Below are 14,010 nucleotides of genomic sequence, written 5' to 3'. Positions count from 1 at the left end.
GAAGAATCGAGCACCTGTCAATCCTGATGTTGTTATTGTGGTTGGCTTCTTATGCACTTGTTTGATTGGTGGCTTTATTTACATTAATAGGTCAATTTATTATTTGGAACCTTAGGTGCTTATTCTCATTTAGTTTTATATTTATCATGGAAACGGTTGCTGACGTTTTGTTTATCGCTTAAAACATTTTGGAATGCAGAGTGAAATCTTTAAAGTGCACTAGAAAACAATTTTATCAATCATTGAAACTTATTCTGATCATAGCAAGCCTATATTGCTCATGGTGTGCAAGCCAGATATACTGGGTAAATCCTCGCAGGGCTGCAGTTGGTGAAGAGGCTGATCTTGGAGTGCTTGTATTTTTAGCCACTTACTTCTTTCTCCCTCATTATTTGTGTATTATGTCCATGAATACAGAAGATCATAACATAGAGCCACTTCCGTCTCCTGATACCGATGCTGCAGACGATACCTTGGTCACCCCTGCAGGCACTACAGGACATCCAGCAGGTACTCCTCCCAGCGATTCGACATCGGATCGTGTAGATGACCAACCGCGTAGATTTGATTTTGGACCTTTTTAGTTTTTCATTTGTTTTTTGACATTTTGTTCAGTACAATAACAATTATATTTTTATATTGTTTTTGAATTGCGTTTGTGATATATATATATATATATGTCAATTTTCACAGGTGTGAAAAAATTATGGTTTTATAATAATATTTATTTTTTTAAATTTTTTTTTCAATTTTGCGACCGATTTGCGACTGATTCGCGACCAAAAATAAGAATTTTAAATTTACAATTTGTGACCTAATTGCGACAGACTTTTCTGCGACCAATTTGCCACCGCTTTTCTAAATGAAAACACGACCAAAATTTGCGATCGATTTTTTTCAATTTTGGAACCGATTTATCAGTCGCTAATTTGCGACTGACGTAAAAATCGGTCGCAAAAGATTTTGCGATGAGCATTTTTGCGACCGACAAATATTGGTCGCAAATCAGTCGCTAATTGAATTTAGCTACCGATTTTTTGGCATTTTGCGACCGATTTGTCGGTCGCAAAATGTCATTTTTTTTGTAGTGTTTCATCCTCAAGTTTTACAGAAATCGACTCTGTTCCACTAACCTTAAGAGAACCATAGAACTCTTTGACTAAATTCTCATAACATTGTCTGTTTAACGATAAAAAATCCATCCAATCTTGAAACTCAAAGAGTTCCTTGAAGTTAAACTCAGCATTCCCAAAAAATTTCCAATCAATGACATAAGAACACATGAGAGGATATTTGTCGCGAGCCCTAGCTACTTGTTTCTTTGAAGTTGCAGTTTCTGCTTTTTCTTCCTTCGATTCTTCAACTGACTTTTTTCTGTTTTGACTCCTTTTGCTCATATTTCTTTGATAGCCTTTTTAAGAGTTGGAGTTCTTGTTCAGGTAGAGAGTCGGACGAAGAGGTGAAGCTTGATTCGGCCATTGTTAAGGTTTTTGACGCAAAGAAGAACTTAGGGTTTCATTAGCAAGAGAGCAAGAGAGAAATATAGAGCAGTTAATAGAGAGACAGGAACGTTTAAGTAGCGAAATAGATTTTAGGAAAGAAGAATAAAATGAAAAATAAAAGACAGTTTTTAGGGAAATTCAAATCGACAAATAAAATAAAAATAAAACTGCCAAAACTTAAATAGAATAAAGACACAAAACATAATAAAGCAAACACACAAAAGAAAACAAATTGACTGTTTTTGAATTTTTGTCTAAAGCGAGATTCTGATAATGACATTACAAAATCATATCAGAGCAATACACATACCTTTTTAGGCACAAAAATATTTTTCACAAACACACAGAATAAAGTATTCGAACATATCAGGTCTTTCACTCTCAAATATAGAAATCAGTTTAGAACATACTTACAGAGTTCTAAAGTTAAGAGTTTAGAACTAACATACTGAGTTCTCTTCTAATTAAGATGAATTGACTTTCATTCAAATGTTTAGTAAAGATATCTGCTAATTGCTTTTCTGTATGAATGAACTCAATCACTATATCACCTTTTTGTACATGATCACGTATGAAGTGATGTCTGAGTTCTATGTGCTTGGTTCTAAAATGCTGAACTGGATTTTTAGATAAATTGACGGCGCTTATGTTGTCACACTTTATTGGCACTGTTTCTAATTTCAGTCCATAGTCTGCCAATTGTTATTTGATCCATAAAACTTGTGCAACACAGCTTCTAGCAGCAACATATTCTGCTTCTGCAGTAGAAAGAGCAACAGATGTCTGTTTCCTACTAAACCATGATACAAGGGCGCTACCTAGAAACTGGCAAGTTCCAGACGTACTTTTTCTATCTATTCTACTCCCTGCAAAATCAGAATCACTATACCCAACAAGATCAAATGTATCTCCTTTAGAATACCTCAAGCCTAGATTAGAAGTTCCACAAAGTTATCTTAAAATTCTTTTTACAGCAATTTAATGAGATTCTTTAGGACACGATTGAAATCTAGCGCATAGACAAACACTAAAGCGTATGTCTGGTCTGCTTGCCGTTAGATATAGTAAAGAAACAATCATACTTCTAAACAATTTGATATCCACATCCTTACCTTTTTCATCTTTTTTTAATTTTGAGGATGGACTCATTGGTGTACTACATACCTTGGCATTTTCCATTTTGAATCGTTTCAACAATTCTCTAGTATAATTTTCTTGATTTATGAAAATTCCATTTTCACATTTTTGATTTGAAGTCCAAAGAAGAAGTTTAATTCTCCCATCATACTAATTTCGAACACACCCTGCATAATCTTAGAAAATTCCTTACAAAGGAGATTATTAGTAGAGCCAAAGATTATGTCATTAACATAAATTTGTACAATTAGAATGTCATGTGTTTTATTTTTGATAAATAGTGTTGTATCAACCTTTCCTCTTGAAAAACCATTTTCTAATAAAAAGTTACTTAATCGTTCATACCAAGCTCTAGGAGCTTGCTTCAAACCATGAAGAGCTTTGGTAAGTTTGTAAACATGATTAGGTTTATCAAAAATTTCAAAACCAGGAGGTTGTTCTACATACACTTCTTCATTTAGAAAACCATTTAGAAAAGCACTTTTTACATCCATTTGATACAACATGAAGTTTTTAAAACATGCAAATGCACAAAGCATTCTAATGGCCTCAAGTCTAGCAACCGGGGCAAAGGTCTCATCAAAATCGATGCCTTCCTCTTGGTTGTACCCTTGAGCCACTAATCTTGCTTTGTTTCTCACAACATTACCTTGTTCATCAAGCTTATTTCTAAACACCCATTTTGTTCCAATAACAGAATGGTTTTTAGGTCTAGATACAAGTTTCCAAACTTGGTTTATCTGAAATTGATTTAGCTCTTCTTGCATAGCAAGAATCCAACTTTCATCATTTTGAGCATCTTCTAAATTTTTAGGTTCTAATTGAGAAACGGAAGCAACATTACCAAAATATCTTTTATATTGAGCTCTAGTCATCATCCTTTCTGAAGGATTATCCATAATGTCTTCTTGGGGATGATACTTATGGAATCGCCATTCTTTTGGTAATTGAGAATCTTCATTTCCTGTTTCTGGCATTTGACTTTCAACTATATTCTGATCTTCTGATCTTCATGTTCAACTTATGGTTCAGCCTGATTATCAATATTCTGCTCACTTTCTGGCTGTTCTAGTTGTTCTGATGGTTCATTCTGCTTTTCTTGATTAGAATCTACAATATCATCATTTTCTAAAATTCTAGATGTAGAGTCAGATTCATCAAACACAACATGAATAGATTCTTCTACAACTAGAGTCTTTTTATTAAACACTCTATATGCTTTACTATTACTAGAATATCCCAGAAAAATACCTTCATAAGATTTAGCATCAAATTTAGTAGGATGATTTTTCTAGAATAAAACATTTACACCCAAAAATGTGAAAATAACCAAGATTTGGTTTTCTAACTTTGTATAGCTCATATGGAGTCTTTTAAGTTTAGATCTTACCAAAGCCCTGTTTAGAATATAATAGGCAGTATTAACGGCTTCTGCCCAGAAATACTTTGGTAGTTTAGAATCACTTAGGATGGTTCTGGCCATTTCTTGAAGTGTTCTATTCTTGCGTTCCACTACTCCATTTTGTTGAGGTGTTCTAGGTGCTGAGAAGTTATGGAAGATTCCTGACTCGTTGCAAAAAGCATCGAATTTCTGATTTTCAAATTCTCTTCCATGATCACTTCTAATTGCAGATATGCTGTATCCTTTTTCATTTTGTATTCTTTTGCAAAGATGAACAAACGTGTCATATGACTCATCCTTATTTCTAAGGAAGAGTGTCCAGGTGAATCTAGAGTAATCATCTACAATAACAAGTGCATAGAATTTTCCTCCAAGACTAGAAGGGGTAATAGGTCTGAATAAGTCAAGATGTAGCAATTCTAAAGGTCTAGAAGTAGATACCATGCCCTTGGATTTAAAAGATGTTCTGGTTTGTTTGCCCATTTGACAAGCATCACAAATGTGATCTTTTTCAAATTTCAACTTTGGCAAACCTCGAACCAAATCTTTCGTAGAAAGTTTAGAAATAAAGTGCATGCTTGCATGTCCAAGTCTTCTATGCCATAACCAACTAGAATTATCAACAGAAACTAAACATATATCCTGGTTATGCATATCAGAGAGATCTACTAGGTATATATTCCCAAACCTTTTTCCAACAAATAAAGTTTTATTATCATGCATGTTCTGAACTTCACAATGAGAAGGTTCAAAGATCACTCTTCTATTTTTATCACAAATCTGACTAATACTTAACAAGTTATAATGTAATCCTTCTACTAAGCATACATCTTCTATTGAAGGATTAGAACCTACCACACCAATACCAACGATTTTAGCTTTTACTTTGTCTCTAAAGCTTAATGTACCTCCCTTTTTCTTTTCTAATCTGGTAACTTCTTTCTATCACCAGTCATATGCCTAGAGTAAGCGCTGTCCATGTACCGCATTTCTATTTTCAGGTCACTCCTTAGGCACACCTGAAAAGATCAAGCAGATTTAGGTACCCAACTCATTTTAGGTCCTGGAGGGTTAGTGGTAACAGGTGCATTTAGCTTACTATGATTTTTTTTTTCTGTTGAAACTTTGAAGTTCTAAAATCACAACATTAAAAGCATCATTTTTCTTATTAGAAGCATGATTCAGTTTAGAAATGCAATCATAACTAGAACTTGTCTTTTCTTTAGAAAATAATTCTCAAATTGATTTTAGAATTTTAATTTCAGTTTTTAAAGATTCATTTTCAGAATTCAGATTTTTACATTTTTCTTCAAGGTGTGTCAGATTTTCAGAAAATCTATTATTACAATTTTTAAGATCTTTGATCTCTATGATAAGATCTTTGCATGTAACTTCTTGATAAAAAGCATCTTTCAAATGATTACATTCAGTTTTTAGTTTTCTGAAATCCTTCTTTAGAACTTTATGCTTTATAACAAGCTTTTCAAACTCATTGCAAAGATTATTGTAAGTATCTAGAAGATCATTTTCTAATTCAGGTTCAGAAATACTTATAGTGCTTTCTTCATGCTTTTGGACCGTTGCATCTGTTTCATCAATTTCAACTTTCTGTGGTGAAGTCAGAGTGCTGATTTCTTTGGAGTTGAAATCAATAGTAGCCATTACACAAATATTAGCTATTTCTCTTGATCACTCTGGCTTTCAGAATGAGAATTATCTGAATCACTCCAAGTAGCTACAAATGCCTGTTTCAACTTATCTTTTGTTGACTTCTTTTTTCAATTTAGGACAATTGGATTTGATATGTCCGGGTTTGTTGCATTCATAACAAACCACCTCAGAAGGTTCTTTCTTAGGTAAGTTGCTATTTTTGGGTGGAAAATTCTTTTTGATAAACTTTTTCTGTGGCCTTCCACTCTTTCTATAGAACTTTTTAAATCTTTTAGCAACAAGTGCTATATCATCACTATCAAGATCGGAAGAACTTTCTTCACTAGAAACTACTTTCAAAGCTAGTCCCTTTCATTTTCTTATCTTCTACAGTTAAAGAAGATTTCATTTCTTCTGAAATAAGAGCTCCTATAAGATAATCATAAGTGACAGGAGTCTCTTTGTAATTCATAACAGTTCCTATAGAATCCCATTTTTTAGGTAGAATTCTAAGGATTTTCTTAACAAGCTCATCTTCTGAAATTTCCTTTCCGAGAGTTCTCAAAGGATTAACTATATTATTAAATCTAGAATTTAACTCTGCAATAGTTTCACCTTCCTTCATACTAAACATTTCATATTCTCTCCAAAGGATATTTATTCTCGATTCCTTTACTCTATCTGTACCCTCATAGGTAACTCTAAGTTTTTCCCAAACTTCTGTTGCAGATCTACATCCAGACACTTTGTTGTATTCTGTTGCATCTAAAGCACAATGAAGAATATTAATAGCTTTTGCATTTATAGAAATATCATTCCAATCAGCATCTGTATATTCTTCTTCTGTTTTTCTAATACTCTCATTTTCTACAATTTTCATAGGAATACGAGGACTAGTAATAATATTCCTCCAGCAGTTTATGTCAACTGATTTCATAAAATTTTCCATTCTGGTTTTCCAATAAGAGTAATTATAACCATTGAACAAAGGAGGTCTAGAAACAGATTGATCTTCTAAAGAAGTAAGAGGAAGTGGGGTTGCCATGGGATCTATCTCTTAAGCTGATAAGCTTCGGTAAGTCAAGAGCCAAAGCTCTGATACCAGATTGTGGGTCCCGTATATGAATGGCACAACCCAAGAGAGGGGTGAATTGGGTTTTCTAAAAATATAAATTTTAGCTTTAAAAAAAAATACAGAATTCTAAGTGCAGTGGAAAAAATAATGAACTTGTGAAAATAAGTTATTGATTAGAACTACCTCACAATGTTCTATTCAGAGAAAATAGAAAGACTTTGCGAAGTGCAGCTATCAATTAGAACTGCTTCACAATGTCTTATTCAATTATCAGAACTACTTTATGACGAAAAGCTATTATAATTAGAACTTCCTCATAAAGTTTAGAAAATCATATAAGACTGTGTGAGAGACAGTTATTGAAATCAGAGCCGCTTCACAAAGCTTTAATCAAGTTTAGAAAACTAATTAGAAACCCAAGTAGTGAAATATATTGTAAATAGAAGAATAGTTTAGAACTTAATATATTCACTTATCAGAATTCCAGAGTTCTAATATTCAGAGAAGATAAGACTTATTTCAGTTTTAGAACATTAAAACCATTAACAACTTTAGCATTTCTAGAGTATAAACAGAAGTGTGAGTAAAATAGTATCGAGCAAAAGTTCAGAAATTAAAAAGATCAACACAGTGATTTATAGTGGTTCGGCACTAACTCGCCTACATCCACTCCCCAAGACTCATCTTGAGATCCTCAACTATGTTATCTCTTTTCAAGGGTAAGAGAGAAACCAACAGTACAAGACAATAGATCAACACCTAGATCTACCCTTTATCCCACTAGATTTTCCAAAGTTTCTAGTTAACCTTAACCCTTTCTGTTTTTGGCATAGTACATAAACTCAATTCAAGATATTAGAATCTCTTTCACGGAGAAGGTCACTTGATAACCTCTTTCACAATAGCTTCTCACCTAAGCTATTACATAAATGTTTATCAAATAGAAACTTGTCTACTAAAGATTACATAATTTAAATAGATAGACAGAAATGCAAATATAAGCACACGAAAAATAGTTTTTCAGATTAGAAAATCGTTTAGAAAACAGAACTGTTTTTCAAAAGAAGTTGTTATGAAAATTCTTTTCTCTTTTAAAGATAAAAACATAAAGTATAAAGATGAAAAGAAATAAGGGGGTAGAGAGTAAGTTTTGAGAAATAAAAGATATGATTAATAGGTGAATACTCTTAAAACGAAAACTCTTTCTTCCACGTTTTTCAAGAATGAAAACGCCTTTTTATAGAGAGATCTGTGACTCTCGTTTTTAGAAAGTAAAAATCTCTTTTTCAAATCTGAATATTGTCTTTCCTTATTTAGACGATATGGAAATCTTTGTTACCAAAACTTTTGAGTCAATATTCTATCTTTTTGGTAAGTAAATAAGAGACAATTTTTCTTTCGTTTGAAATAAAGATTTTCGAAAGTAAGTACTTGAATAAATATTTTCCGAAAAGATTTTTCTTACTAATACGGATTAAAATAAGATCTTTCTTCATTTTAGGTAAGAGGATAAATCAAGATTCTTAGATCTTCAAAAAGGTTTTGTTTCTGCAATTGAAGTGCTTAAGATCTTTATTCGATTTATTCTTATTACCAAAATTGTTAGAGACATAGTCTCTTTAATTTAGGTAATTTGAACATTTCGAATTTTAAGAGAATTTTGAAAAACAATTTTTAACGAAAAAATAAAGGAACGAAAAGATTTATTTTGAAGAACTATTTTCGAAAAATAACTTTGATGAGAGAAAATTGGTTTTTGTGCTTATAATTGAATGTTCTCTCTATCCTACAATGAATCCTAAAAATCTAACCACTAGGGTCTTCGAATGTCTTCATAATCTTTGGATTTGTAGGATTTGCCTTGTTCATTTATTGCTTTCTATATGTATTCTACATAAAATATTATTAGCACAAGTAATATAATTCAAATTTATTTGTTTTGTTTTAATCATTAAAATTCCGAGATTAGAATTTGACCCTTGAACCAACACACCTGTGTCACAGCCAGCCTGCCTGTCGTAACCTCTGGAAGTCCAAGCACGCCCGTGTCATGATAAGCACGCCCGTGCCAACAAGTCCAGTTACGATTCGAGTGCTGGCATTTCTGTGTCATGCCCAGCATGCCAGTGCTAGCCTTTGGAAGTCCAAGCACACCCGTGTCATGCCAAGCAAGCCCGTGTCGCCGACCTTGCTAGGGTTTTGTCCAGTTACGACTTTTGTGTTATTTTTTTAGGGTTTTTATGTGATTATCCTAAACCTATAAATAGGTTATTTGTATTATGAGCAGAAGACCATTCTTTGATCATTATTGATATTCAATAAACTTCCTTGAGAGTTTAGTTCCCTAATTCTTTCGTCAGATCATACGTCATTGATCAAAACTTCTGATGGAGTATAATTGTTATTCCTATTCACGTGGTCATTCTGCGTTAGTTGGTATCAGAGCCGAAAGGCGAAGTATCTCCATGGCCGATAATATGAGGCACGACTCACAGCCATAAAGGCGAACTTCGAAGAGTAAACTTGTAACGCCCCATTTTTTTTCCTGTGTTTTAATAGTAGTTTACCGGTATGTGAATAGTACCACCGGTCCGAAAGTTGGTATTATTTTTGGTCCGGAAAAATTACTATTTATGTTTTATATTTTATTTAACATTTTTGGAGCATGTATGCATGGTTTTTATGGGTAGAAAGTAAGTAAGGAATATTTTTGGAGAATTTAGATACTTAGTGAATAGTGAATTATGGTGTTATATTAAGTAAGGAAATTTGAGCAATTATTTTTTTTATGGAGGAAAATTGAGGAATTATTTTTATGGAATAAATTAGAGACTTTTGTGGAGATAAATAATATTTTGAAGGAATTTAATTGGAGAATATTTGGAGAGAAGACCAAAATACCTTTCAATTTGGAGAAAAGACCAAAATACCCCCTTAGTTGCTTTAATAAAGCAACTATCAATTATTGAGCACCAACTTTTGCCTTCTTCTTCTCCATACACGTTTCCTTCTTCTTCTTCTTCTTCTTCTTCTTCTTCTTCTCCATACACGTTTCCTTCTTCTTCTTCTTCTTCTTCTTCTTCTTCTTCTTCTTCTTCATTTTCTTCAATTCCTACTTAGTAAACACCCATCCAACTTGATTTAAGGCATAAATCTTAGAGAGTGAAGCTAGAGAAGTAATCTTTGGTGACTAATTTCAAGGAATTTGGTGATTTTCCTACTTGGGTCAAGTAAGTGATTTTATGATAAGTGAATTATTTTTGGATTTAGAGTTGTCTTTTAGCATATACATGCTTAATCATGCTCCAATTACTTCTTTTCTTTGTTTTCTTTGTTTGATTTTGAGTTTCTTCCATGTAGAGGGTGGAGAGCCTTCTAATAAGGATAAAGGCAAGACCAAAGCTTGAGAAGCTTTGATTAAAGCTTGTTAAAGCTTGTTTTGAAGGTTAGTGTTCATAAACACACTTACCTTACTCAACTTTTGATTTTGTGCCTTTATGCTATTATGTGTATATTTTGAGATTTTGTATGAAATGATTGGTTTGTTGAATTTTGGTTGCCATTACATGCTCTTGGATGATGTTTAATGAGTATTTATGTTGTGGTAGACATTTCTACCTTGTATCTTTGTGGTTCATGTTCCTTTCATGGCTCAAGTAAACTGAATTTGGGAAAAACGAGATTTTGAGTGAGATTTAGGACCATTTTTTGGTCCTTTCTAGTTTCCATTTGTCTCTGAGTCCTTCATAAAAGTTGTAGGTCTATCTCTTAGCTTTCCAACCCATCCTCTTGTGTCCAATTTGGAGATATATAACTCAACTTATGGCTGAAACACCCAAACTGACTCTGTTTGTGTCGGGCCACATGCATCACTGACTTTAGTGCCCATTTTGACCACTATAATGATAAGATTAGGTTCTGAGTTCTTCATAAAAGTTGTTTCCCTGTGTCTTGATAATTCTCTCGTTCTGGATTGGTTTAATTTGAGTGTGGGGTTTAGTAGGAATTCAAGAAACAATGGACTTGGTTCTGCTGAATCAGGTCTGGTCTGTCAGTCTGTGTTCCTAGCTTTGTTTTGTTATCTTCCATATTGATCTGGGCTGTGATCCCTTCATAACATTTGTATAATTTTGTCTTATCTTTCTAATGACTCTAATTTCATTTAATTTGGAGACCCATAGCTCCGGTTATGTTTTAAAAACACAGCAAAGGTCCATGTTATTTTTATGCTGGAAATTTTCTATGTTAAGTCATTTTGTTTAAGTATGAGAATTTTTATGAATTACTTAAGTTTAAATTAAGTTTTTATTATGAAAGACTAAAGAACATGAATTTTATGAGAAATGTTTTTGGGCTCTAATATACTTGGTGTGGATTTGATGCATGATTTGATTTTATTATGTATGATGAGCATGCTCGGCATTTGATGCCATTATGATAAGAAGCTATGATCATATGCTAGGCACGTGGGTGTCTTGTGTTAGGGCGGACGCGCTCTATATGTTATGAAAAGGTTGGCGACCTAAGGCCATTATGAATAAGCTATGAAAACTTATCTGCTTCTTTTTCTCCTAAGTGTATGTGAGCCCTTATACAATATTTTTAAGGAAGTGAAATAAATGAGATCACATTATGTTAATAACTCTTAAATTACCACAACTTATTTATGATATCAAATGAATTTCTAAAGCATGATGTGTTGGTGTGCATATCTACTGCATGTTCAAATTTAATGATTTTATGTATATAAATGATTGTTTTTAAGTATGTTGTCATCACAACATTGGTTTGTTGTGTTTTATGAGCACCACTGAGTTTTATACTCAGCGCGTTGATTTTATCACGCGTAGGTTGGAGATTGTGCTTGCTGCTTAAAGACCTGAAGAGTAGCATCAGAGTTGAAGAGATATTTGGTAGTTACATAGTATTTTTCTGTAACTAAGAATTATGGCATGTATAAGTATTACATTTTTGGAGATTGTATTATTTAATTTATAACTTAAGCATGTTATTGTAAATTATTTTGGTGTATATATATTGGGAGATAAACTTGGACTTATTTAATGGTTAGAACATTAGAAGTTGATATATTTAAATGAATGTATTGAAGTGATGAATATTATAATGTTATTGAGGAACTATGGAGTTATGAAATTATAGAAGTGCTATTGTGTTGATTATTGGAGTTTGATGGGGTTTGGAGTTTGAATTTGGGAGTGCTTTGTATTCATATGTTTGGCAACTTCTATTTTTAGGGGAAACTCTTGCAGTTTTTCTGTAGGATTCTCCCAAATCATTTTCAAAACAGAATACTATTACTTGCTAAACTTATGAATACTAAGTCACTTCTAATTCATAATATGATTGTTTGATTTATATGTAGGTTAGGACGGTGCCTCCGGCATCGAATGTGGCATCCATCGTCGGGTCTTTCGGGATCGGGCGGCGGGTGTTACAAAACTGAACAGATTAGATAGTTGACTGTCGCAATCCAATAAGGCAACCTACAACCTGCAGCTGCAACATCAGCCCCGAATCCACAACAACCAGATTATGCCAGACGCCAAAATTGTTGTGATGTAGGCTGAGATTATAGAGGGAATGGTGACAATCTTCATGATGGATACAAGATAAATGTAGATCTTCAACCTTTCTAAGGATCGTTAGATATAGAAAGCACTCTTGATTGGCTAGCGGAGGTCGAATGATTTTTTGAGATCATGAATGTCGAGGATGAACGTAAAGTTTCCATTATGGCCTATAAACTGAAAGGCGGTGCTGCAGCATGGTGGCATTCTGTTCAAAATGAACACCATCGCCAAAGGATTGGACCTGTGCGAGATTGGATCTTAATGAAACAGATGATTGAGCAGTGTTTTCTCCCTAGTGATCACTCCCAATTCCTGTATAACAGGTACCATGACTGTTTCTAGGGAAATTGAAAGGTAGATGAGTATACGGAAGAATTCTTGAGATTGCCTTGATGTGACAATTGTGATGAGGCTGAATCCTAGCAAATGGTTCATTATCAGAAAGGATTGAATCATGACATAATATGTATGATGGGTGTAGCTGCAATTTTCACTTTGGTAGATGTAATTGAGATGGCCAAACGTGTGAAGATAGAATTAATTGGCAACCTCGACAATCACCTAATTGTAACCAGAATTTTAGGCAACCCTATTCACTCGGAGATTAACATTTCAGTCGAAATTCTGGTGGACAGAATTCAAGAGCAGCAACCGCTGCTAATAATCAGGGTTCATCAGAGAGGAAAAGAAAGACTCCCGGGGGAAAGGCTCCCATGATAGACAGAGACAACAAACCGAATCCATACCAGAAGCCAACTAGAGACTACGTTACTGATGCAGAAAATAGGAGCATACATCTAATATATGTCTAGAACGTAGGGGGCTAATGATGGGTGTCGTTAGGTGAACGTAGTTGATGAGGTGACTGAGGTTGAGGAAGTAGAAGATGAACAGGATGGATCCATGGCTGGGTCAGAAGATGGTGAGATCACGTACGTTGTTCAGAAAATTTTGTGCTGTACAAAATAAGAAAACAAAACTCAATGGAGAAAAATTTTCCAAGCTAAATGTCGGGTTGGTGAAGCAGTGTGCCGACTCATTATCGACACTTGTAGCTGTGAAAACTTGATAGCCAAACAACTGGTTGAGAAGCTCAATTTGTCCACAGAACCACATCCTTCGCCATACAAGGTAGGGTGGATTAAGGAGGGTCCAAAGATTGAAGTAAACCGGATTTGCAAAGTGCCTATCTCAATGGGAAAGTCATACTCAGATTTCGTTAGTTGTGATGTTGTGGATATGGATTTTTTAGAGTACTGTTAGGACGACCATGGCAATTTGATGTAGATGCATTGCATAAGGGAAGAGAGAATTCATACTTGTTCACTTGGAAAAATAAGAAAATCCTTGTCCTACCTTCTGGATCTTCTGCCCAAGCTTCTAAAGTGGAGGGGAAGTCCATAGTATCTGTTTCTTCCAATGTGCAGGAATTAACTGGTGCAATTGAGAATTCTAGAGGTGCATTTGCTTTGTTGATCAAACTGGAAATAGAATCTAATGCAAGATCACTAGTACCACCACCTGTAAAGGAGTTGTTAGATGAGTTCCATACTTAGCTGAAGAACCATCCTCCCTTCCAGCTTTGTGGGACATCCAACATCAGATTGATTTCATCCCTGGATCGAAGATACTGAACTTGCCCCATTATAAGAT

Source organism: Jatropha curcas, chromosome 2 (genome assembly GCF_041381405.1).
Source record: "Jatropha curcas cultivar XTBG-Jc1 chromosome 2, XTBG_Jcur_1.0, whole genome shotgun sequence".
In the NCBI taxonomy this organism is placed as follows: Eukaryota; Viridiplantae; Streptophyta; class Magnoliopsida; order Malpighiales; family Euphorbiaceae; genus Jatropha; species Jatropha curcas.
The sequence above is the reverse complement of the archived record's forward strand: the minus strand, read 5'-3'. Positions refer to the sequence as shown.